Genomic DNA, 26,650 nt, shown 5'->3' on the forward strand with positions numbered 1-26,650 from the left:
TCCAAGTAGGATCATGTGAAGAGCCAGGTGTACAGTCACTAGCACTAAACCATATTGCATGCAGTTGTCTTTATGTTCTGTGTGAAGGTTTAACAGGTGTTGCCTGCCATGTTTGAGACCACCCTACCTCATCTCTTGCTCAAATCAATGTTTGGGTGGGGTGGAAGTGATGCACACCAGGGTTCCAGGAGTGTCTCTCGGTAGCATAGATGGTGGTCCCCTTGTATTGTAGTGCCTTGGAGGTGTGGCTGAGCACATCAAACTGGAAGTGTGTTTGAAAGGGGAGTCTTTGTGCCTTCAGGATGTGGGGTGTGCTGTGTGTGCTGTGTGTGCTGCAAGGTAGACTGAGCCATAGTCAGGCACTGCTGTGTTCAATAACTTCCCGGATGTGTAGCAGCTGTGCAGGGATGTGGTAGAAGAGGGCATTGTAGCACTACTTTCTATATGTGATGTGGGCTTGTGTGAGGGTGTTGCAGTTGTCAAGGTGGAGCCATAAGAGGAAATGTGTTACTATGCAATATATGTGAAAGCAGGTGGATGTGAAACGGGGAACTGCAAAGTACCAGGGTGAGGTAGGTGTATTGGGTGAATTGCAGGTTCTTGGTATGGTTGGAGGGTGAGGTGTTTGGGTCTAGTTGTGTGGGCAACCAATGTAGCCAGATGTTCCAGAATAACTTCCCAACTATCTTGTGAGGTTCACCATGAGCCATAGCTCTCACATGCAGGCAGGCACGTTGGTCAATTGCATGATGTAACAACTGGTTGTGTGTGTGTTTCCTGAGAGTTAATGGATGATCTGGGTTTCATCATTGTGTGAGATGAAGTACAATCCCTTGGCCAGGATGATGATTGCCTGAGGAGTCATGAACAAGTACAAGTAATGGTGCTGAGTGAAGACATTTGTGTGACTCTACAGATGAGTATCTTGGGTAATGAGGAAATAGAGTGAGCTTGAGCAGTTCCATATTTCCAAGTGTGATGGTGAGGGTCTCAGTGTCTACTGTTCTGGACTCAGGAAATGTCTGTGTGTGCATGGATTCCACACAAAGTAGTAAAGTATGGTAAATACATGCCCTTACCCATTTCTTCAGTGTATATAGGTTGTGTAGATGTGTGTCAAATACTGAGCACTACGCCACATAAGTGCACAAATTACATGCAAGACAACACAGCAAGGCAGATTGGGGTGGTGTACAATGTGAAAAGCAGGGTGTAGAATTAAATGAAAAGGATGGGAAGCCAGCAATACTTTGTCCGTGCTGTGGGCTTACTGATGGACAAAGGGAAAGCAGGCACGCTGGTGACATGTTGCAGTGTTCTCAGCAGTGGTGACAATAAGTGAATGTTACATTAATCTGGCCATTTAAAAAACAAGCTAATCAATATGTTCAATGGGGCCCTCACCTTTACGCCTTCTTTCAGGCAGGCCAGGCCTGCAAGCTGCCTACCTGCGTTGCATAGTGTTGTATCACACAAATAGACCTCCTTGTCACACAGTAGTTTTCTGAACAATGTGAAGATATTTTCATGTGAAAGGCAACAAAAAGGAACATGGCCTCATTTACTTCTAGAAAGAACTTTACATATCTAAGTGTATTATAAAGTGAAATAAAATAAAGTCTGCTTGTCCCCTAAATCACTTATGTCAACATCTACCATAGATACATAATGACATATTTATTTTTCATTTCAGAGGGATAAACAATAACTCCTGAACAGCAGCCTGTCTTCGATGACCACCCTGTTGGTGATGCCATCCTGCCCCCCATGGAAGATGACACCTTCCAACAACTCCTGTCCTCCTTTAAATCTTCTCCTCTGATCATGGCAAAGGATGACATTGCAGGGTCTCCAGAAGATCTGCCACCGATAGGATATGCCCCATCTGCCAGTCAAAGGCCCGCTGTGGAGTCCGAGGTCCCTCAAGTTGACTTTTAACAGCGAGTGGTAGGAGTGCATCAGCAAATGGCTGATGATGTGCAGGCTGGGATGGAGATCATAGTGGGCACAGTTGAAGGAGTCTGTACGTGACTCAGTCCTAATACGGACATGTCTCTGGAAATTAGAGACACCTACCCTTGGCTCCATAGCACGGATAGTCCCTGGCTGATAGTGCTGGTGTAATGAGGGAAAACCAAGAACAACAGCCCTCCACATCTGTCACCAGTGTGGTTCCAACCCAGCTGGGAGCCATCTGTACAATCTTGGAATATATGGAGCATAAGTTAGACTCCTACATAGCAACTATGGATGTCCTCCATTGCAACATTGTTGCCTTGTTGAGAAGCCATCAGACCCTTTAAAGCAATATGCTGCCTTCCTTACTGGCACAGACAAATGCTGGTGGGTGCCTCAGATGTCTCCCACACAAACACCACCAACTGCAGGGGAGGCACAGCATCCATTAGGGGAGGAAGATGTGGAGTTCCCCAGTTTCTGGCGACAAACTGACAGGTAACATTTGTCTGTGCCTCCTGGCCAGTTCCCTAGTGGTTCTGTGTCTATCATCATGTCACCTACTTTGTCACTCAGTACTGTACCTTTTTGCTTGTGCTCCTGTTGATCTTATCTGCACGTGGACCTTTGAAGAAGCCTACCTTCCCTTACAGCAATTTGTACCTCCTCACTGAAAATTGCTTCACCTCTACATGTCGCATGACATGTCTCCCAATTGGAGTCTGCCTGGTCATCGTTTGCTCACAATCAATGTTGGTGTTGCTGACCCAAACACTACAATAATGCTCATGGCAACCAACCTACATTTGTAAAAAAAATCACCCTTACAAACCAGAGTGTTGTATGTTTCTTGCAGAAAAGGCACCATATTTCGTGGTGGATGTGTACTATCATTGCCCACTTCTTAGCATTTAAAGAAGAGTGAGCTAAAGTCACTAGCACCTGATGTCTTTGGAAATTTACAAACACCAAGTACATCTACTGCAATGGCATAATGAGGAATGTGTGTCTCCCAATGGACCGTCAGGGTGTGACAATAAGCTGCAGTTACTTGACTGACACACACTGAAAAACTCTTATGAAACAAACAAATGCTTACCTGCCATAATTGGGTCTGTGAGTCATGTGAGCCAATAGCACTGTTCCACTCGTCCCTATACATCTACGTCAGTGAACCTGACAACATGATCATCATGATATATTAGCCTCAATGTTCACGTAGAAGATATCCTCCCAGTCGCGGTCCGTACAGGTAACAGCAGTGAGGCTGGGTGGGGGATTCCGATGGACGATGCTGAGGGAAAATCAATTATTTATTTAATTTTCACTCTGTATCGTCCCTCAAAATCCCCCCCCCTCCCACCGACCCCACTGCCCCACAGCTGGTACCAGCATGGACTGCAGCTGTATCCTACAGAATAATAAATTAGTGTGGTTGTACTAATAATAGGTAGATACTCATGGCCATACTTCTTTGTATTTAGCAGTATACCTGTGCCACACCACAATGTACAAGGCCAATCCAATACATTGGATGTCAGTATGCAATAATTGCAAGGGCTGATTGTTGGGGCTCTGTGTCAACTGATAAATATTTAATAATGCTACAATGTTATACGTAAGGGAAATGAGTTCCACTGCCCCTGAGAGGCCTCATATTTTTTGAATGTGAGTTTAACTACACATGACATCTTTTGTACATTGTAAACAAATATATTTGCTTCGGAGTTAGAATACAGAACTAGAATCAAAGCAGGGAAGAGGACATGTAGACTTATGTGCATGACACTTTGAAAGTTGTAAACCAAAGAAGCATGCATGAAGAGTAAGGGTGGGCGTAGTTCGCTAAGTAGCGCTATGTGAAGCTACACGAAGTGCACTTCGCACTACGCGAACTTCACGTAGCAGTACGCGAGCTGCGTAGTAACATGTTCGCACTGTGCAAGATGTGTTTTCAATGTTTGCACAGTGCGGACAAGCATCCGGCACTGTGCAACCATTGAAAACGGCATCTTGCACAGTGCGAGCTGTAGTTTTCTGCTGCTCGTGTAGATTATTACTCGAGCTGCAGCTTTCTCAACGCGAACTGGTAGTTTCTCATTGAGAGCGGTCGCGAGCATGCGCAACCACTCACAATGAGAAACCTTACCTTCCTGCGTTGAGAATCTCGCCGGGATGTCATTTTGCTTAATCGCGGTCGGGACCGCGAACAAGCAAAAAATGAGCGCTGCACTACGCTACGCTGCACTACGCGTGTTCGCACTGTGCTACCTGCAGTTCGCGTAGTGCGAAGTTGCGACAACTTCGCAAACTCCGCGAGTGTAGCGTAGTGCTTCGCCCAGAGTTAATGAAGAGCCACATTAAGCAAGTAGTCAATGCCAATGATGATGGAGGTTCTTCAGGCAGGTGTGGACACATTCAGCCAACAACTAGGATCCACGTTCACAATTGTGCAAAGGTGTATGCAATAGTGGCAGCCACCAGTGTGTGTCCCAGTGCAGCCAGAAATCTGTAGTGACAAAAGCATGCTAACTATACCTGCTCTATCTCTTTCACACACAGTGCCACCATATGAGATTATTGGTGTTATGATATGTGTAAAATCATTCAAAGAGGACCACTTACCGTGCCAAAAGAATAGTAAAGGGGACTCAAATGACTTCAATGTGAGGTAGATAACGTGCCCATATATCTCTGACAAAGCAACAAATACCTTCAAAGACTGCAGGTCAATAGCTACATCATGTTCCCAGCTCGACTTACTCAATGATAACAACTCGTAAACATGAATTATTACTAATTGGTGAGAGTCGAAAGAATTTTATTTATCTAAATTCTATATGAACAACCTATAACTAAATAACCTTTGCTAACTAACCTTAACACTAGCTTAGACTAGCTTAAGTCATCTCCCAACTACTATACTCAAAAGGCAAGTTAAACATCAACCCCTCCCTTAATACACAGAGGGCCTCATTTCTGAAAACTGCTGCATAGCTGCGACAAAACAGCGATGCAGAAGTTTTCACTGTGCCCTCCTTGCAACACAATGGATGCGCTTTATTTAATATATGCACGAAAAGACGGATACGTCAGGAATCCTATTGTATCTGTTGTGCAAAAGTCACACATTGCTGGAGTTTTGTCACAAGCATGACGCAACTCCAGCAATGCATGTGGTAGGCCTGTGCCTATGGCACTGCGCCACCCTTACGCTTGTCATGAGGCTGGAATAAGGTTTTGACGCATTGTTGTCCTAGAAGTGTCACAGTGAACACTTCTACGAGGTTCTCTTGAAGGGGAACGCCCATGCTGCATACATTATACCTGACGTCGGTATGATGTGGAGCAGGGCTTTACAAGGTAACACCTCTGCCTAGATGTGTCACTTTGTAACTATAGCACAACGTGGCACATTGTTTATGCCGCTGTTGCGTCACGAAAAGTGACACAATAGCAGCGCAAAAGTTTCACAAGGCCTTCATAAATAAGGCCCATAGGTTGGTACAAAACAAACAGCAACCACACCTAAATATATACCTACTATACATTTAAAGCTAAACAAACATATGTTTGTTTGGTATTTTTCATGCATTTTTATAATGTAAACTTTTTTTAAACACTAGACATCAACCCCTCACCGACATAAAAACCTGCAATTAGGAAAGCAGACTTAAAAACAAATACCTAATTTCCTATCTAAAAACTAACACCTAACTACACCATACCTACCCTATAACTTAACTAACACTATGCCTAACAACTATAACAAATAAACAACAGAATGAAAAAAGGAAAGGGTAATGTCCATTGGGAGAGTCTTTACATACAAGTGCAGACACCTTCACCATGGCCTCCTGCAAGGTCACCACAAGTTCACACAGGCTCGCCGGCTCCTGTTGGAAGTCATCCATCCTCTTGTTCAACTTCCTCAATTTCCTGGCCCATGCTGTTGGCGACTGTAAGGCAGCAGATGTACTGGCTGTGGCCTGTGGTTGCAGCTGCTGCAGTTAAACACCTGTTGTTTGTGAAACACTGGATTCTGCTGTGCCCGGTAGACTTTGGTCCTTCCAGGACCCCGATACCTTGGCCATCTCATGCAGCTTGCCCATTTTTCTGTACATTCACAACTCAAATGTCTTCACATCCTCAGCTGTCATGTTATCTAGAGAAGTAAAGTTAATAAATACTAGTTCAAGTTGGAAATGTCCATGGTGTGTGATAAGAGGCTTACCTTGTGACACAGTCATATGTGCTTCTCCAAACCAACTCCACATTTTGAAAAGTAGAAATGGAAATGTTCCCTTCAGTGCGAAGACATCTCCTACTTGAATAAGGAATACTGAGTCAAGAGCAGTCAGTGTAGGTGCACAATATGGTAATATATTCACAATATGATTACAACCATATCAGTCACACTCATGATGATGTGTTTATCTGTAATTGGATACATGGTCCTGAAATTGAAACTTTGAGTGTTGGTATTGCAGCATGTTAGTGGGATGAAACTTGCTCATCAACATAAGTGAAAGTTGATAAAGTAAGACAGTCCAGGTAGTCTGCCTCTGCATTTCCTGACTCATCTGGACCCACACAAGGCAGCACACATTGCTGACCTTACCTATACAGTGTCAGGTAGCCAATAAATGGACAGGGGTTTGTCATGTATCTCCTGCAAAACATTACTGAGGTACATTTCAGCAATTTTCCCTAGGCAAATGCATAGAAATCTGACAAAAAGCTTCTGGTATACACTTGTGGCAAATCCATGTTGAGTTTAACTTAAACATATTTCACTACAAACATTCTCCTAGAGCTGCATTTGTCTGTGCACTTTTCAAATGAGACAATGCATCTCAGTACAGTGTGTATGCATGCTGGAGTAATTATCTGTACACAAACGTTTTGGTATATAATGCAGGGACCCTTGCACCATGGTGCAGGACATGTTCACTACATTGGTGCTAGCCAGTCTAACTTAGCCTGCCAGCATGCGCAGTCCTGCATTTGAAAGTTTATGCAGAGCAGCAACCTTACCTAATTCCTTGCATTGTATGAATGACTACCAGAAATGAAACCTACGGGTTATACTGGGCATGAGACTGGCATTTCAATGCCAATCATTAATCAGACTAGTGCATTTGGCCAGCTGACCACACCATGCCATTTAGACAACGGGCTTGATTTAGATCTTGTGGGATGTGTTATTCCATCACAGAGAAATATAAATCCCATTATATCGAATAATATATTTATATTTTGGCGGATGGGATATCCGTCACTTTTGTGACGGAGTAACCCATCCACCAAGATCAGGCTCTGAATCCATGCATTGAGGCCTACTGGCACCCCATAGGTTTGACAGCAATTGCAATTGCACAATGGCCTTGACAAATTACACATTGTACAGAGATCTGAAGGCTGACATGCAGTTAAGACAGGGGCAAAACAATATGGCCAGAACCCTGCATACATCCTCACTCACAATGTGCAACAGTCAGTCATTCTGGTAATGATTTAGACAACACTATGGTTATCTGAAGTAGGAGACCAACAGCCTTACAGCCTCCAGGACATCAGTGTCAATGTTTCTCCGTCACACCATTTCACATAGTGATGACATGGCCTACTCTGCGGGAGGCTCCGGTACCCCTGAGGATGGATTAAAACAGCCATAACTCGGGGTACTGTAACAAATAAAAGATTCTGAGGGCATTATGGGAATGTACTAGCACCCTTACTGAAACACATGTAACCATGTCTTTTGTTTTCTGCCATGGGTCAATCCATGATCCAGGCAAACTTTTCCCTATCACAACAACATTCACAGCACAGCAAAATGGTTGGATTGTGATGGATACCCTGCTGATACTGTCCTGCATGAGTTTCGATTTGGCTTTTGAATTGACACATATCTACAGGGACAGGTATGTGTCTACAAACATTTTAAGTGTCACGCAGCAGATATACCTATGGTCAGTCACACTGTAACTATAATGCAAGAGAGGTCAAATGGATGCAGCATGTATGAGCATAGTATGCTGCATGTGGATGGAATATATGTTGCATAGTGACACACATTTTATATCACTCTGATTTTATGATACCTTCCTCTTCATACTTAGTGACAGTGTCTGTGTATTATTATTGCACACCATCAGCACCCGTATCAAACACAATTTTGGACATATAGTACAGAAATCTGTCCAGACTAGCTCAGCAACATTCAATTGTCTTTGCCGCTACATATGTAGATACATGGTGTATGTGTTTCGTGCCTTTTGTAGTACCACTTAATGTGCTTTTGTGGGAAACCTGCAGATTATGGCCAGATGATGGTTTCTGTGCCAAAAGCATCAAGACTATAGATATGCTAACATCAAAGATGCTTAAATCTTGTGTGGCTGCTTACTAATACCCTACAACAACAATGAAATTCCTCCTTGTTCATTACAAATACATATGTTGCTTAGTTCTATTGTGTTCTCACACTGACTGTAAATTGGATAGTAGGTGATTCAAATCCTACCAAAACACATCACAATGTACAATTCACATAGATTACACTTACATATCAAAAATCTACATACATGTACTTATTACACCTACTAGTAGCATTGGGGTCCCTGAAACTCACTCTGTGTATGGGGAATATCCATCTAGAAGGCACCAAATTGCACAATGTATTATTATTAGTGTGGTTACACATGGCCTACATTCAGTGTTATTGCCTATGTCATCCCAGTATGTTGGATATAGTCAACACTCTTGAAACACACCTATGTGTGTATTGTATTATTATGGGAGGCAGCTAGTCAGCTTGTAGCACTAAGCTGGCTGGATGATGTAGGTCAGAGGTATCTATCATCACCTGCTTGAAGAATGCATCAGGCATGAGATTTATCCATAATGCTCGTCAGCATCATGTCAGGCCCCATTGTACCATGCCACATAGGCACCACCATTGTCCCTAGGCAGAAAGAAGTGGGGCTGTGATGGTAAAGGACAGGTAAACATTGTATGTTACTTCGTAAAAGCCAAATGTGGGTTTCCATGGCACTGGTGCACAGAGTGATGAGCATCCGAAAATCTCGGTCCCTTCAAACTGTGTCCAAGGATGCATGCCTTGTAAACAAGTTTGTTTTGTGTTGCCCTGTAAGGACCAGATTACTGCACATTTACATTTGTCTAAGGCAAATTAATCTGTGTACATGTGCTGCACATTACAGCACACATCAGACATTCCATATGAATGTAGATTGCATTTATATTTCCTGCTAAGCCATCAATGATGTTGCTCTGGCATTTTGGGAGCAATCTCTGGTCCTTCACATATGTTACTTAAGGGAATGCTCATAATACCATGCATGTTCACTGTATACAACCACTCACAACCCATTGATCAGCTCTTTTGCAAGTGTATGGCAATGCAGCTATTGCCACTGTGTTGCTTTACGTTGCCTTATTGTATGCCCTCTGAGGCACACAAAGTTCCCATAGGTATCTAAATTCCTTTACATTATTTAACTGCAATGTATATGTTGGAAGTTGAATGATGCAATGTGAAAATACAACAAATCAAATAATGTAACTAACATGTTTACATGTTGCATTACTGCTATAGCTACATTACAACATGCAGATGGTACACACACATATGAACTGGCCCTCCAATCTCCAGTCCAAGGTGGTCCACAAGATCTGCCTCCCGGACCAACACATCTGTGCAACGATTCTTTATTTGAACAACGGTCTGATCGTGCCCAAATTATTTGTTCAGGTACCAGCGCACATGCTCCCACCTGTCATTATTCTTCTTGTCTGGTTACCCCTTGCTGACCCTACCCCCAGCGGCTAGCATCTTGGGCAAATAATGTATGAGTAGCCATAGGAGTGCACCAAACTCTCCCTCAGAAAATTTCCTCCCCCTTCGCGACATGTCCCTATTGCTTCGGGCACATAAAACCCCCAAAAGTGCACCCCTTTAAACTATTCCTACCCCTAATTTAGAAAACCCCTAAAAGACATACACTCAACAGTACAAAGACAAATACTTATATAAAACAATATTAAAAGACTCAAGAAGTATAAAAAAGACACAAAAGACAGGGACAGATCAGACACTGACAAGACCAAAAATCCACCAACAGCACAGACACTCTCCAAAAAACTCCAACACCCAACACTAACTAACAGAGAGTAGAAGAAAGTGAAACTAACTTGTACACTAGTAAACAGCCTGACACACCCACTGCGTCATATCCTGAGTGTGTCCAGCTCATTCCAGACAAATGCTCTGATTTTTCTGATGCACTGCTATGTAAAAGGACTTTGCTTGATACGTACACTACACAGTAGCACTTCTGCTGTACAGTTACTTACATGCAATGGTGGTGAAGTGGTGAATCAGACACAAATAACATGTGCTATGTGCGGATTATGAGCTGCCCAACATGGTAGATGCATGAGTTTGCCACTGCACAAGGGAGAATGTGCGTGATCTACAGTAGAAGCATTTCTTCTGCTCAATCATACACCTCAGGACTATTTTCATAATTCCTGGAAGGGGTGGCCACACTTGGCAGGTCAGCGTGACAGAAGGTAAAAAAAGGAAGATCCCTTGATAGACAAACTTACATCAACTACTCGGTGTGCTCTTCACACCAACTATAGCCCATGTATTAGTATTGGCACCTAATACTAACACTTTATTTATACAACGTTGTCACAAACATATTTATTTTTCTCATTCTAATAAATGGGATGTTTCCCTTGTTTATAAAAAAAAAAAAGAAAAAAAAAAAGAGAATGCACCACTGACTGAACATTTCCAAAAATATAACCATGATTGTAATCAATTTGCCTGGTATATTTTGGAGAAAGTAAGTGTAAGCAGAAGAGGTGGGAACCTTGAAGCAATGCGAAAAATGCGTGAATGATGGTTCATGTGCTATCTTAGTACAATTGATAAAGGTCTCAATACCAGAGAACAGTGGATGAAGTTAGTGGCTAATCAATAAGATACTAAAGAATATAAGGGGCAAACAATGACAATGTAGAAACAACCACTCTGGGGCCTACTAATAATCATTTGCGACGGAAAGCAAATTCTAATCATTAAGATAGTATGTATTATAATAAAATGAGAAGTTATAAAAATTTTGTGATAGGACGCTTTCCTGTAACATGAGATAGGGTAACCTTAAATATAGAATACATACACCTGGCCATTTATACCCAAGGCCCTTACCCCTTTATGCATAAAGAGCACTAGTAAGATGGATCTATGAATTTTGTACAAACCGGAAATCAATAATTCCTTAGATAGATTCAGGGAGTATGGACAATGTGTAAGCCTTGTAATGAAATAGATTTTCAGGTTATACAATACGTCTTACAATTGTGAAATTGTGCATCAGTGCTCATAAAACAAGTAACGTTTCATTTAAATAATATAAATAAAGTTCTATTGAGGTATGAAAATGAGGATTGCAACTCGCCTCATTGAAATGAAATCGAGTCTTGATACCCGCTATTAGCAATACAAAAGCGAGGCTTGGAACCCGCTTCGAGATATATGAAAGAGAGGCTTGAAACTCGCTAGTATTAGCCTTAAAGTGAGGCTTGAATTTGAGTCGAAAGGAGTGATGCTTCCGGGTAAAAAAAGGAAGCAGGTCGATGCAATACAATCGCCGCAATAAGTCAAAAAAGCGGAGGTGCATGTAGCAGTCGCACCTGTAGATAGTTGACGAAGGGCCAATGACGGAACAAGATACGATATTTAATCGTGAAGTAAAGACTCGCAACATTGTAGAGGTTTTGGAGAGGCCAGCGCGGGTGTCTGTACGAGGAATAACCAGGATTCAGGGTAAGGAGAGAGGGAACTCTGACCAAGACCAATAGGAGTTAGATTAAGTTAAATTTAGATATAAATGCCCTAACAAGAGGATTTTCTCTTGTGTTTACTCCCTATATAGAGCAAGTACTGACAAGACTCTGAGGGCAAAAGAAATATAAAAAGACAGTGACCACCCGGCGCCAGAGTTTTGTTTGGGCTCAGTTGAGGCATGGTTCCCCATAGCGAGTATCTACATCTATGATGTAGAAAAATCTAAGAGCATACTGATATTAGTCCCCCCTTTTTTTAACAGACAGAGCCTCGAGGTGCCAGTGTATTTTTCTGAGGAAGGATTATTCCTGCGTTCCAATTACAGAAATATTTGGCGGGGAAGAAGATAACACGCAAATGTGGCCTTGAAGTAGGTATATAATAGAACATTTGACAAAATAGACTAGGACTTTCTGAGTGCCTAATTGAATCAGGTCTATATCATCTTTTTCCTTTTAGATGATTTTAATGGATTACTCATACTAAAAGTATCATACCTACAAAAAAAAGGGGAACACCTCGTTAACAAGATATATGAGGTGCCGTGATAAGCAAAGGTAATGATTCCTGGTTGGTTTTAAGCGTAGCATCCAGCATAACCTAATGAAGGAAGGATATAATAATAATGAAATCTAATTATCTTTTAGGAAACGTGCAGGTCATGATAACAAAATACAAGACATTTGGGGATATCATTGATGGAAGTAATTAATATGAGATAATGTAAATTGATAATTTTCTTCTAGAGTGCCCCCACAGTATATGTCGAGTACAATCTGTAAAATGGTACCCAATGACAAAGGCAGGTTCTTCTTGTTCCCCTTAACTATAATCATGTTTTTGCCACCCTGGACCTACGAATAGGGTAGACATATTTAGAAGTGAATTGGTGGTCACAGGAGCAGGGCACCTTTAATAAACAAGGGAAACAGCCCATTTATTAGAATGAGAAAAATAAATATGTTTGTGACAACGTTGTATAAATAAAGACAGGGTATAGGATGCTTAGAAAATGTTATGCCAATAAGTGAGGAAAATGAACCCAATGCAAAATTTGTGATAGTAATATGGTGATACTACTTTGCTTTACAAAGAAAATGTATAATAGAAATGAGCACCTTATAGAATGTGCAGGTATAATAGGTACATAAAACTTTTTAAAAAAAGGAAATGTATAAAATTGGATAATGCAAGTTTGCTGTGTTTGCTAAAAACAATTTTTTAATTATGTTTATCTACAGGAAACAAACGAAAGTGGCAACCAACCAGTGCCCACTGTAAGAGAGGCATATATAATTGTCTTGATAAAGATGGCCTATCATTTTTAACCATCGAAACGCGTTGACGCCTTATTGCACACGATCAAGGGACACAGCCTATCCTGTAGATATGAAAGATTGAGGGTGTCTAGGATAAGCTAAGATTCAGAAAAGGGAGTGGTGATGAACAGAGTGTCTGAATTAAGCAGACCACTCTTACCCAGTCCAAAGATCAGGGCTTTATCCATCACCGTTATTTATCTCACTGCACCATCCCAGCTCAGAACCTGGCTATATGCAAATCAGTCTGTCCCTGGCCCAGTGCATCATGGGAACAGGGCAGACTAAACTACCAAGCCAATTCTTCACCAGAAAGGAGACAAGCTACCGGGGACCGGTTTCTAGCATTTCAGCCGTCTTCGGCCCGGCTTGCTTGAATCCTGATGATGCAGTGAGAAAGGGACTCATGTCTGAGTATACCCTGCCACACCTACAGTGGCCAAAAACGATTCAGAAAAGGGGGTGGTGATGAACAGAGTGTCTGAATTAAGCAGACCACTCTTACCCAGTCCAAAGATCAGGGCTTGATCCATCACCGTTATTTATCTCACTGCACCATCCCAGCTCAGAACCTGGCTATATGCAAATCAGTCTGTCCCTGGCCCAGTGCATCATGGGAACAGGGCAGACTAAACTACCAAGCCAATTCTTCACCAGAAAGGAGACAAGCTACCGGGGACCGGTTTCTGGCATAAGCTAAGAAGTATTTGTATCCCTGATGTGTGATTTTATAACAAAAAAAAGTTTCTTCTTTCTGTCTCTCTTTTGTGGTGTAGTGCCTATGAATATTTAGTTTGAGCAATTTTATTGTTAGTTTTAAAAAAAAACGTGTTTTTTTAATTAAATGTTTGTATTTGATTGATGAAATACAGCTGGATACAATTGTAATATCACTGTACATGTTTTTAATGGGAATTTATTTTTAGAATTGATTGTTGTAATGCCTAGGATGTTGTTTTTAATAAAAAAATAAAGAAACTAAAGTATTTACCCATCTTGTAATGCATGGTGTTAGTATTAGGTGCCAATTCTAATACATGGCTATAGTTAGTGTGAAGAGCACACAGAGTAGTTGATGTAAGTTTGTCCATCAAGGGATCTTCCTTTTTTTACTGTTTGAAAGTACCTTAATCCCCTGGTGTGTTTAAGGGGTCTCTCTCAATATTTAACACAGCGTGACAGATGACAGTGTCTAGGTGCTAAAGCAGGGTGAATGATCCTTTTTTCTTTTGTGTCCTTGACACTTATGGGCATATTCATAAGCGACTTATCAATCAACATTGAGCTCCCCTTGGTGTTGACTGTACTTTTGCCACTACAATTAACACTGAGGAGAGCGCAAATTGTGGACTGATGCAAAGGAGCAAACTTATCTGGGATATGATGTTGTGTCCAGCCACATCCGTTTCCCTGCCCAAACTGATTTTCATGGCCTCCTTTATCATTTGTCACACAATCCTAATGTTCCTTTTTGTAAAAATTGCATTCCAGCCTATTGATTACACTTCATCTGGCCCGAGAGTACAACCGGAGCCGGAGAGTACGGCCCGGGTGCCGAGATTCCGATCCGACTCAGGACATAAGGATACAACTAGTAAATTACCTCTGAATACCAAAAGTCATAAAGTTAGACTTTTGTCTCAGATTACCTTTGTGAATCAGGACCAATATTTATCTGTTCCTTGAAGCGGATGGTGAGTGACCTCAGATCCTTAAAAGTTAAACCAACGCATTTCATCCTTCTTCCTCAGGGCTTGAAGTTTTGGGGGTTACTATAAATAAGACATTTAGAAATAGTGGGTTTAAATAATCTGAGTGTATGTCATTATGTCCAATAATCACATCCGGCCAAACATGGTCATGCACCAGTATTTTGTTCACTAAGTGTGCCACTGCGTTGGTGCTCGAGTATATTGTACATTGAAGAGCTCAGCTTCTAAGTAAAATTAAAATCAGAGTGGAGAGAAGAGATGACGAGAGGAGTTGGGGAAAAGAGGCTGAATAGGGCATTGTAGTTTCAGCAAGGAGTATTTTGAATTTGTATTTATTATTTGTGACTAGATGTTTGTGGGGAAGAGAAATACATTTATTAAAGAATCTTACATTTCAGGTGGAGGCTTGAGTCCTCCTTCATGGGGAGGCACCCCCAGATTATGTTGCCATTCAATTATGGGCTTGGAATCAGTTCCCAAGATAAGAAAGTAGAAAGAGCTGTAAATGCTACTAAATGGAGTTCCTCTCCATGTCTGATGAAGTTACAGTATCAAACATAAGTCTTGTTTCTATCCTACCGTGTTCTTGTTTTCATGCACACTTTTGTATGACAGGTCAGCATGTCGGGTTGTTTGGAATGTCAGCTCCGCCTTTGTAGGTCCACGTTCTCTTCGCTTCTGTTGAGGGAAATCGGTGTTCAAACAATGGATGTATATTAGAGGAGCAACTAATTCTAAAAGCAGGTAAGCCACTTTCTGTGTATGCCTAACCTCTTATTCAAGCGGCGTGCTCTCTCCTGGTGCGGCTGACCCTCATCTTATTTGACTTCCTCCCTAGATGTCTAAATGACAATGCCGGAAGTTGGCCCCAAGGCAACTTGGGAGATGTGGTTCTCTCAAATGTTGCTACGATTCTATGCTTTCATCACGTATCTTTTTTAGTTTGCCTATCGTGATGCTTGCCGTTTACTTTGTGTTTACGAATGCCTTGTGGTGTTATATTTAACTCCTGGGATAGTATTTCTTACTCATGACATGGATGTGTTTCTAGCATGGATGTACGTCCATCCTTTATCTTAGGTTTTACTGTCTTAGGTTTAATTGCGTATCTTTTTTTTTAAACATACCTGTCATGAAGCTTGCCTTTTGTGTTTTCATTGTATTCTAGAAACCTGTTTCGGTGACTTGTGGGTGTTATATTTAATTCCTGGCATAGTATTTCTTATCCGTGACACATGTGTGTTTGTGTCCTTTACCTTGAGTTGTACTCTTCCATATATTCTCTCCAAATTTGTATTTTTGTATCTGATTTTAGGTTCTGTCACCTTCTATATAAATTATGTGAAAACAATCCCTATTTCTGACAATTCATTCAAGCCATTTTCTGTTGTGCGTAGGTGAAATATCAGATGAGCTTCCCATCTTAGCAAGATAGGTCTGGATCTATATCTGAAGCCTTGACTTTTGTTAGTACTGTCCCATTTAAATCTGTCAAATTGTGATTCATCTGTCCATAGTGTTGTACCATTGGTGCATTCTGTGCTTTGCATCTGATGCGTCACTTATGTTGGGTGATGCGTTTGAGTATTTCTTGATTTGTCTTCCCAATGTAGGTTTTTTCACATGGGCAAATAATGCAATATACGACATTCTTAGAGTTACAGTTAAACTCTGTGTGCTTGATGTTGATTTGTCTATAAGTGAGCTACTCTCCTTCAATCGTAGTCTCACAATTAGAGTAATTGCAACATTTGTGGTGTCCCCTCATTGGTGGTAAACTCAGCATGGGGCTCAATATTGGGGTATTGGTGATTAAGGTAGTGTTGGATTCAACGAGGTTGTCCCTTATACTTTTATTTCTTTTTAGTGCAAACATGGGCAATTCCTTATTCTCCAATTTTTCTTGTTGGCTTCTTTAAGCATATTCATCACTCGGGAGAAGGTGGTAACACAGACTATCTTGTTGCTGCTGCATCTATTGCATAGTTGAAATAAATTCTCCCTTGGTGTGTATCAGGCTCTCTTCATAGCGCGTTTCAACAGTTTCTTTGGGTAACCCCACTGTGTTGGTTTTAAGACGAAGTTCCCTGAGTTCAAGAAGTAATCATCCTTTTTAGCGCAGTTCCATCTTATCCAAAGGTGTAGGGTAGATTATTCTTAATGTTTCTTTGATGAAAGCTTAAGTAATGTAGGAAGGTGTTCCTGTCTGTCTCTTTTGTTTACTGTGTGGTGTAAATTTGGTTGTTCTCATTTCTCCAGGAAGTTAATCTCTTTCTTATTGGTAGCATGGAAAACTTAATACCTTGGCTACTTGTGTTCAATCAACTAGTGAACTCCAGAATATTTTTATCAGAGCCTTTCCAAAACATCAGCACATCATCTTTATATATCTTCCATATGCAGATGTGTTCTTTGAATAGATTATGATCATAGATCCATTTCTCTTCAAATAGGGCCATAAACATTATAGCCATCTCCGAGACAAAGGGATACAAAAGATATACAATTCAAGCAAAGGATCGTAGAGGAGAGAAGTATGGGAATAAGAATGAGTAAAACCTAAGATAAAGGATGGACATATACCCGTGCTAGAAACACATACGTGTTATGAGTAAGAAATATTATGTCACAAATTAATTCAACACCCACAAGGCATTAAAAAACATTTGGGAGAACCACATCCCCCAAAATGCTTTGGGGTCAACTTCCGACATCGTTATTTAGACATCTAGAGAATGCGGAAATCAAATGGGAAGAGGAACATTCGCACAATGAGAGGGAACGCCTCTTGAATAGGAGGTTAGACACAAGCAGGAAGCGGCATACCAACTTTTAGAATTAATTGCTATGCTAATTTACATCCATTGTTTGAACACCGATTCCCCTCAACAGAAGCGAAGAGAGTGTGGATCTACAAAGGCGAAGCTGACATTGCAAATAACCAAACCCGCCGACCACACAAAAGTGTGCATGAAGAAAAGAACACTGTTGGATAGAAACAAGACTAATACAGGTGCGGCTACTCCACTAGGGCAGAGGAGCATCACCCCACTGCGTTCTTGCAGTGCGATAATAAGCAGAAACATAAAATGGTAATAACTACCAATTTATATTTCTGCTTCTCGCACTGTGAGAAAGCAGAAGTGTTTTGTTGGGGGAGGGCAGGTGGGTGGGCGGATTTTCTCAAGGGCAGGGGAGGAGTGGCTTGCCCACTGCTGAGGGTACTGACTGTTTGGTCAGCCCTCTGGGGCCGATCAAACCAGTCATGTGCACTCTGCCCTTTCTTCATGCAGCCTACATGGAGAAAATGGCCTCTCCATGGCGCCTGGCTGGGCAATGTCCTGACCAATCAAGTCAAGTCATAAGCTTTTATTCGATTTGAAAGTACAAATCATACAAGCAAACACAAAAAAAACAATTCCTTGTATATATAATGATGCTAAAAATGACTCAGAATGTGCACAGGGGTAATACATAAAAGGAAGGGAACATATACAGACAAAAAATGGGCAACAATTAATGGATTAGAGATATAAACATTATAAAAACTATATGAAGGGATCATATGTGTACAGACAGGAAAAAATATATTTGTCACACCAAGTGATATTTCCTGGCAGCTGTACATTTAAAACGAGGGTCCAAATATGGTTCGAGTGAACACAGGAGAGTTAATTTGATATATGAAAAAGGACCATACATTACATACTGTGAGCATAATACAGGATTAAAATTTCTATATACAGCATTAACAAAAACATTTATGTACAGACAGGAATGTATAAAAATTATAACAGCAGTCAAGATGCTGCTATTGCAGTGCTATGATTGGCTTAGGGGAGGGAGGCTGCCTGCTTCCTGTTCCTGCTGGAGGCAGGACAGCAGGAGAGCAGGTCAGGAGCAGAGACGACAGGGGAGCCGGGAAGGTACGCTTATTAATGTAACTTCATCAGACACGTAGAGGCACTCCATACCGTAGCATTCACAGCTCCTTCTTTTTTTAGCATCGGAACTGATCCCCAGCCACAAATTAAATGGCAACATGATCCGGGGGTGCCTCCCCATCAAGGAGGACTCAAGCCTTCACCTGAAATGTAAGCTTCTTTAATACATTTATTTCTCTTCCCCGCAAACAGTTAGTGTGAGAAGTTGGCCTGGTATATGCTTTCCACTAATTAAAGTGGGCACCCTGTGCCAGTCCAAACAACCCTTATGGGGATTTAAGAGGTCAAAGATAGCCATAGAAAGCTATCCAAGTGGTTGATGTGGAGACTAGTCTTCAGGCTTAGTCTTGAAGCAATGTTAAGCAGCTTGTTTTACCAGAATGCAACTTTATTGTATTGGTTAAATGAAAGGAAACCACACAGTAGTTGTAAAAATATGTATTTATTATTATAGCATACTCTAAATACTTCACAGTATCTGCTAAACGCAGATAAACACAAAGCACACAATACTGTGAAGGATTCATAGTGTGTTATTATAATAAATACATTTTTTATAACTACTGTGTGGTTGGTTGTCCTTTCATTTAACCAACACAATAAGGTTGCATTCTGGTAAAACAAGCTGCTTAACATTCCTTCAAGACTGAACCTGAAGGCTGCTCTCCACAACTACCTCTTGGATAACTTTGGAAGGTCGTCTTTGACCTCTTAAATCACCATAAGGGTTGTTTGGACTGTTACAGGGTGCCCACTTTAATTAGTGGACAGCATATACCAGGCCAACTTCTCACATTGGGGTGTAGCGGTTGGGCTTCAAGCCTGCATTGTTTTACCAGGTAAATCTTTGTATTGATTAACTGAAAACTACTAAGTACTAGGTACATATAATACCAGCTTAGAATAAGTAAGTTCTACTGAACGTAGGGTTGGGCAAGTCAAGGGTTTAGCACACCCTTTCTCCAACCTCAGAGAGTTTAGTTCCCACTAGGTTAGGTAGGTGCAACACCTCACCACACTTAGGGCTTGATTAGGATGGCGGTTTTCCCGCATCCTCTGGGCCGGCGGAAAGCACCGCCGGCCCGGAGGATGCGGGAAAACTGCTGCGGAGGCACAGAAGACCCACCGCCAAATTAGGATGGCGGTGGGTCTCAAACTCCGTCCGCAGCTTTTCCGCTGCTGTCGCCTTCCGACCGCGGCGGAAAAGCTCTAACATGGCTGGCGGTGTCTGTCAGACACCGCCAGCCATATTAGGATAGCGGAAAACATATGCGTTTCCACGGCGGCTTTTCTGCCGTGGAAAAGCATACGGAGATTGCCTTCGGGGGCCCGTTGCTGGCCCCCTTGGTGACGGGGGTGGGGGGTGCACATGGGGGGTACCTATGGTACCCCCCTGCATTTGCGTGGACAAAGCGGCAGGCCCCGCACGATGCCTGCTGCTTTGTGCACGCAAATGCCGTGCATGCATATTTAACATTGCGGCGGGTACAGCTTGAAGCTGCACCCGCCGCAATGTTAAAGATTGAGGATGCCGCCACCCTGGCGGTCACATCCTAATCTGCACGGAGGGACCTCCGCAGCACCTGCGGACGGTCCCTCCTACTCTATGGTGGCGGTCGGACTCAGGTCCGTCCGCCATCATAATCTGCCCCTTAGTATGTCTACTAAAGGAGATGCCAGTGGCTCTCTGCCCTCTAGATACAGTAAGAATTAAAAGCTGTGTGTGCCTCTATAAAACAGGGAGAAGTGCCAACACTCAATGTCTAATTGAGATGTTACTGTTAAATGACCTTAGGGAGACCCCGAATCAGATGAACAACACAGATTGGGTGGGACAGGGAATGAAGACAGGTAAGGAGGTGACACCTTTTATTACCTAGACTCAAACCCTGGCCAGGAGGACCAAGATGGGTCCCACCAGGATATCTCAGATCTCCCTGGAGTCAGTGGAGAAGGCCAAGATGCCCCCCTCTTCACCCTACCTGGAAGAGTGCAGAATTTACCAAGGAGATCTAAATCTCCCTCTGCAGAGTCAGGTAGCTCAGGACAGTCTGTAGGGGCCACTGTATCTAGCAAGAGGGACCACTCTTTTGATAGGGAATACCAATTTCTTAAACTTGAGAAAGCTAATCTTAGGCTCAGACAAGAGCAATTGGCCCTTTGATAAATAGTCCCTAGAAGTCCAGAGAGTTAGAACAAAGTTGGGACTTGAGTCCCATGGTGGCAGCAACAGTGTTCCTAGAATTAAGGAACATTCCTTTGATAATAGGAACCTGAGCAAGATTCTCCCTCCCTACCTTGTTGGGGATGACATCCATAAATGGAGAACTGCCTTAGAGAGGGCTTGTAAAGTTCAGAGGGTCCCACAAGAGCAATGGGCAGCCATCTTGTGGTTCTCTTTTGCTGACAAAGGTAGAGATGAGCTTCTCACTGTTATAGGAGAGGATGCTGACAACTATTCAATCTTGAAGAGTGCTCTCATTGATGGGTTTGGCTTAACCACTGAACAGAATAGGATTACGTTCAGAGATACTCAGAAGACACAGAATCAGGATTGGGTAGACTTTGTGGATAGTGCCATTAAGTCTCTGGAAGGTGTGTTGCTTGGCAGCAAAGTGAATGATTTCAAGGTATTGTACAATTTGATTATGAGGGAGCAGATCCTTAATAATTGCTAAAATCCATTGTTGCATCAGTACCTGGTTGACTCTGATCTGACTTCTCCCCAGGAATTGGGAAATAAGGCAGATAAATGGGTCAGAACCAGGGTTAAGCAGAAAAACCAGAACACTGATGGTGACCAAAGGAAGCAAGATGCTAAAACTCCAGAAAAGGGTGGGGAGAAGGGTAGAGATCAAACGTCTTCATCAAGGTCCCAAAAACCTGCATTGGGGGGGGGGGGGGGGGGGGGAGGGGTCACAATCCAACAAAGGTAAAGGCAAAAAGAAACCTTGGTGTTACTTGTGTAAGGTAAAGACCCATTGGACAAGAGTTATTGATTCTCCAAAAGCCAAGGAAAATCCTTCTACCACCACTGCTTCTAAGGCAACTGCGCCTCCTAGCACAAGTACAGGTCCTGGTACAGGGAACAAGGGATTCATGGGGTTAACCTTGGGCTCTGAGATGGGTTCTTGCCTAGCCAGAACTCAAGCTCAGGATGTACAAGCCTGTGATGGTGGTATGGATCTTACCACCGTATTTGTCAGTCCCAGTAACCTGGGTAAATACAGACAACAGCATTTGATCAATGGTAAGGAGGTCATGGCACACAGAGACACAGGTGCAAGTGTCACTATGGTGACAGAGAATGTTGTGGGCCCTGACCAAATCATACTTGGAGAGATGTACCAAGTGACCAATGCTAACAGTGTCAGGACTGATCATTCCTTGGCAAATGTTAATTTGTGCTGGGAAGGGGTAACTGGCCCTAAAAAGTTGTGGTTAGCTCAGACCTTCCAGTGGAGTGTTTGTTGGGCAATGATTTGGAAACTTCAGCCTGGGCTGTGGTAGAGTTAAAGACTCATGCAGCAATGCTGGGCATCACTGCAGTTGTGTTTGCTGTGTCCAGGTCATGGGCCAAGCTGGCTAACACTGAACAGGCCTTGGATCCTGGAACACTGGACCAAGGGCCTTCCAAGAAAAGGAGCAGGAGGGGTAAGGCTATGTCTTCCCCCAGACTCAGTGTGAGGATCAGTCTCCTGAGGGAGATGATCTCAGTCCATGTGAAGGAACTGTCTCAGATGAACTGGAACCTGATCAGGGTGAGGTATTGGGGATAGGAGGCCCTTCCACCTCAGACTTGAGTTTGGAGCAGCAAACCTGCCCCTCTCTTGAACCCCTCAGACAGCAAGCTGCTGCTGAGGCTGCTGAGACTGCCAGCGAATTTCAAAAGATCTATTGGGATGAGGAACTCTTATACTCAGAGGGTAGAGACCCCAAGCCTGGTGCCACCAGGAGATTGGTCATACCTCTGAGGTTTAGTGGCTTCCTACTCATCCTAGCACATGACATCCCCTTAGCAGGACACATATGCCACACTAAGACCTGGGACAGGCTTGTCCCTCACTTTCACTGGCCTCACATGTCAGAGGACACAAAAGAGTTTTGTCACTCCTGTACCACCTGTCAAGTCAGTGGTGAGCCAAGTGGTACCACAAAGGCCCCTTTGAGAGGGTTGGGATTGACATCATTGGTCCCATGAATCCTCCAACTGCATCTGGGCACAGTTATATTCTAGTGGTGGTGGACCATGCCCATGCCACTAGGTATCCAGAGGCTATACCACTTAGAACCACCACAACAGCTGTGGTGGCCAGGGCCCTCCTGGGAATGTTTTGGCAGTGTGGGTGTCCCTAAGGAGGTCTTAGCTGACAGAGGTACACACTTCATGTCAAGTTATATCACTGCAATGTGGAAGGAGTGTGGAGTGAACTACAAGTTCACCACACCCTATCACCCACAATGGGTGAAAGGTTCAATAAAACCCTAAAGTGCATGATCATGGGCCTCCCAGAAAAGCGTAGGTTACAATGGGATGTCCTGTGCCCTGCCTTCTCTTTGCCTACAGAGAGATCACACAAAAAGGGTTACGGCCGTTTTGAACTTTTGTTTGGGCATCCAGTTAGGGGTCCCTTGTGTTTGGTGAAGGAGGGATGGGAGTTACTTCTCAAACCTCCCAAACAAGACATTGTGGACTATGCACTTGGTCTCCTCTCCAGGATAGCTGAGTACATGAAGAAGGCAAGTAAAAACCTTGATGCGAGTCAAGAATTGCAAAAAGCTTGGCATGGCTAAAAGGCTGTACTGACTGTTTATCAGCCAAAACAGAAGGTGTAGGTGTTGGAGCCAGTGGCCCCAGCAGCTCTCCAAGATAAATGGAGTGGACACCATACCATTCTTGAGCAGAAGGGAGAGGTCACCTACTTGGTGGACCTTGGTACTCCCAGGAGCCCCCGCAGGGTGCTGTATGTGAACAGGCTCAAGCCACACATTGACAGGGCTGGCATGGGCTTGCTTATGGCAACTGATGAGGGACAGGAGGAAGAGAGTGACCCATTCCCTTACCTCCTCTCACAGAACCCTGATGATGGATCAGTTGATTGTGTAGCTTTGACAGGCAGCCTCACTAATCAGCAAAAAATGGATAGTAGGAAGGTCCTCAATCAATACAGACACATGTTTTCTCTGACTCCAGTCAGACCACCTTGTTTACCCATGAACTAGACACAGGTGAAAGTCTACCAGTAAGATTTACACACAGCCTGACCATGTCAGAGATTGCATCAGGACTGAGGTCCAAAAGATGCTAGAGTTGGGAGTAATTGAGCCTGCAGGTGGCCCTTGGGCTAATCCAGTGGTCTTGGTACCAAAACCCTCACACCCAGGGTGGTAAGAGAGAGATGAGGTTCTGTGTTAACTACAGTGGACTCAATGCAGCCACTAGGACTGATGCTCATCCAATTTTTAAGGCAGATGAGCTTATTGACACTTTTGCCTCAGCCACGTTAATAAGCTCATTTGACCTCACTTCTAGCTATTGGCAAATCAGACAAGCTGAGGATGCCAAACCAAAAACAGCATTTTCAATCCGTAGTGGGCATTATCAATTTATTGTAATGCCTTTTTGGTTTGAAAAATGTACCTGCCACATTCCAAAGGCTGGTGAATAAAGTCCTTATGGGCCTGGAAGCCTATAGTGTAGCATGTCTTGATGATATAGTTGTCTTTGGCTCCACCTGGGTGGATCACCTGGTCCACCTGAAGAATGTGTTGGAGGCTCTGCAAAAGGCAGGCCTCACTATCAAGGCTACTAAGTGCCAGATAGGGCAGAGCAAGGTTGTGTACCTGGGCCACCCTTTGGGTGGATGCCAGGTTCATTCATTGGACTGGGTTGCTCCAACTACCCAGAGTCAGATCAGAGCGTTCTTTGGCCTGACTGGGTATTACAGGAGATTTGTTAAAGGATATGGGTCTAAAGTGACTCCCTTGAATGATCTCACATCAAAGAGAATGCCCAAGTAGGTTGAGTGGACAGTAAGCTCTCAGAAGGTATTTGATGAACTCAAGCAGGCCATGTGCACTGCTCCCATTCTGCAGAGTCCTGACTACTCCAAGCAAGAGACTGTCCGAACAGATGCATCTGAGATGGTGGTAGGGGCTGTGGTGTCACAACTTAATGCAGAGGGTCAGGATCAACCAGTAGCTTTGATCATCAGAAGGTTGACCCCCAGAGAGAAACGCTGGTCACCTATAGAGAGGGAAGCCTTTGCTGTGGTCTGTGCCCTGAAGAAGCTGAGGCCATACCTGTTTGGCACTTACTTAATTGTTCAGGCATCTGAGTTTACGGTGTTTTGGGAACGTGTGTACCCCTCCAGCCATGTGTGGTTTATTGGAGCCAATCTCCCTGGACCATTATGGTATCTCTGCCTTTATCTCTGGGATTGATCTGACGTTTCCTGTTCATGTGTTTCTCTGCCAGCTATGTGCCACCCCACCTGTGAACTGTTAATCAGTGACCTTGGGCCAGGGTCTTACCGCCTGATTCATCAAGCTTTTTTGCGCTCGCAAAGGGCCAGATTCTGAGAATCTGGCCCTTTGCGAGAGCGATTTTTGCATTTGGGATTCAGCATCCCAAATGTAAAAATCGCTAATTGCGATCTCGCAATTTTGCGAGGAATTACATTTAAGGAATCTCTATTTGAGATTCCTTAAATGCAATTCATCATCCTATTTTTTTTTGCGAATTCGCAATTTCTAGGTGCAATTTACCGCGAGGTCAGACCTCGTGGTAAATTGCGAAAACTCAGAAAAATGCATTTAATTGCATTTTTCTGAGTTGCATGTTACACACACACATGTCCTTTGGACATGTGTGTGTGCAACACCTGTGTAAAATTTCATTTGTGGGGTGCTACAGGGTGTCCTGTGGACACCCCTGGCACCCTTCAAATCGCTATCTTATTTGCGATTAGCAAATTGCTAATCGCAAATAAGGAATACTCCCCATTCATTCCTATGGGCCTTTTGGCCCATAGGAATGAATGGGGAGTTATTCCTTATTTGCGATTAGCAATTAGCTAATCGCAAATAAGGAATTGTAAGGAATCGCATTTTTTTTGCATATTCCTACATGAATACCGTTTTGCGAGTCCTTAATAGCGATTCGCTATGAATCGCTATTAGGGCCTCGCAAAACGGGAGCATGATGAATCAGGCGGTTAGAGCCTGCCTGGCTACATAATTCTGAGTCGGGGTTGACTTGGAGTCATAACGGGCGAATTTGTCAACAAAGATGCAGCTTCATTTTTAAACATGAATGTATTGTTATTAACATTGACCTCAACGTTTCAATATTAGCATTCTCCCATCTAGATTTTCAAGTACACTATCTAATCCATACTTCATGACAGTTACGTTATTGGAAGCAATTGACAATTACTATTTTTCTAGTTGCTTGTATTTTATTCAATTTGAGGACTACGTTTTTACAGCAGGAAATCCCCAATTGCATGGAACCACGCAAAAACAAGAACACAATGAAAATTCAGACAGACCATAGGCCACTCCTATGGGTAAAACAGATGAAGGGTGAAAACCCCAAACTTTTGAGGTGGTCCATTTCCCTACAGGGGATGGACTATACAGTGGAACATAGACATGGGAGTAACTATGCCAATGCCGATGAACTCTATAGATATTTCCACTTAGAAAATGAAGACTCAACTGGGCAAGGTTAGTCTCATATCCTTATGTTTGGGGGATGGGGGTTGTATAGGAAAGAAGGATCTGCTTCTTATGGTTACCCCCACTTTTTGCTTAATGTTACGCTAT

This window comes from Lissotriton vulgaris, chromosome 4_1, assembly GCF_964263255.1.
Source record: "Lissotriton vulgaris chromosome 4_1, aLisVul1.2, whole genome shotgun sequence".
In the NCBI taxonomy this organism is placed as follows: Eukaryota; Metazoa; Chordata; class Amphibia; order Caudata; family Salamandridae; genus Lissotriton; species Lissotriton vulgaris.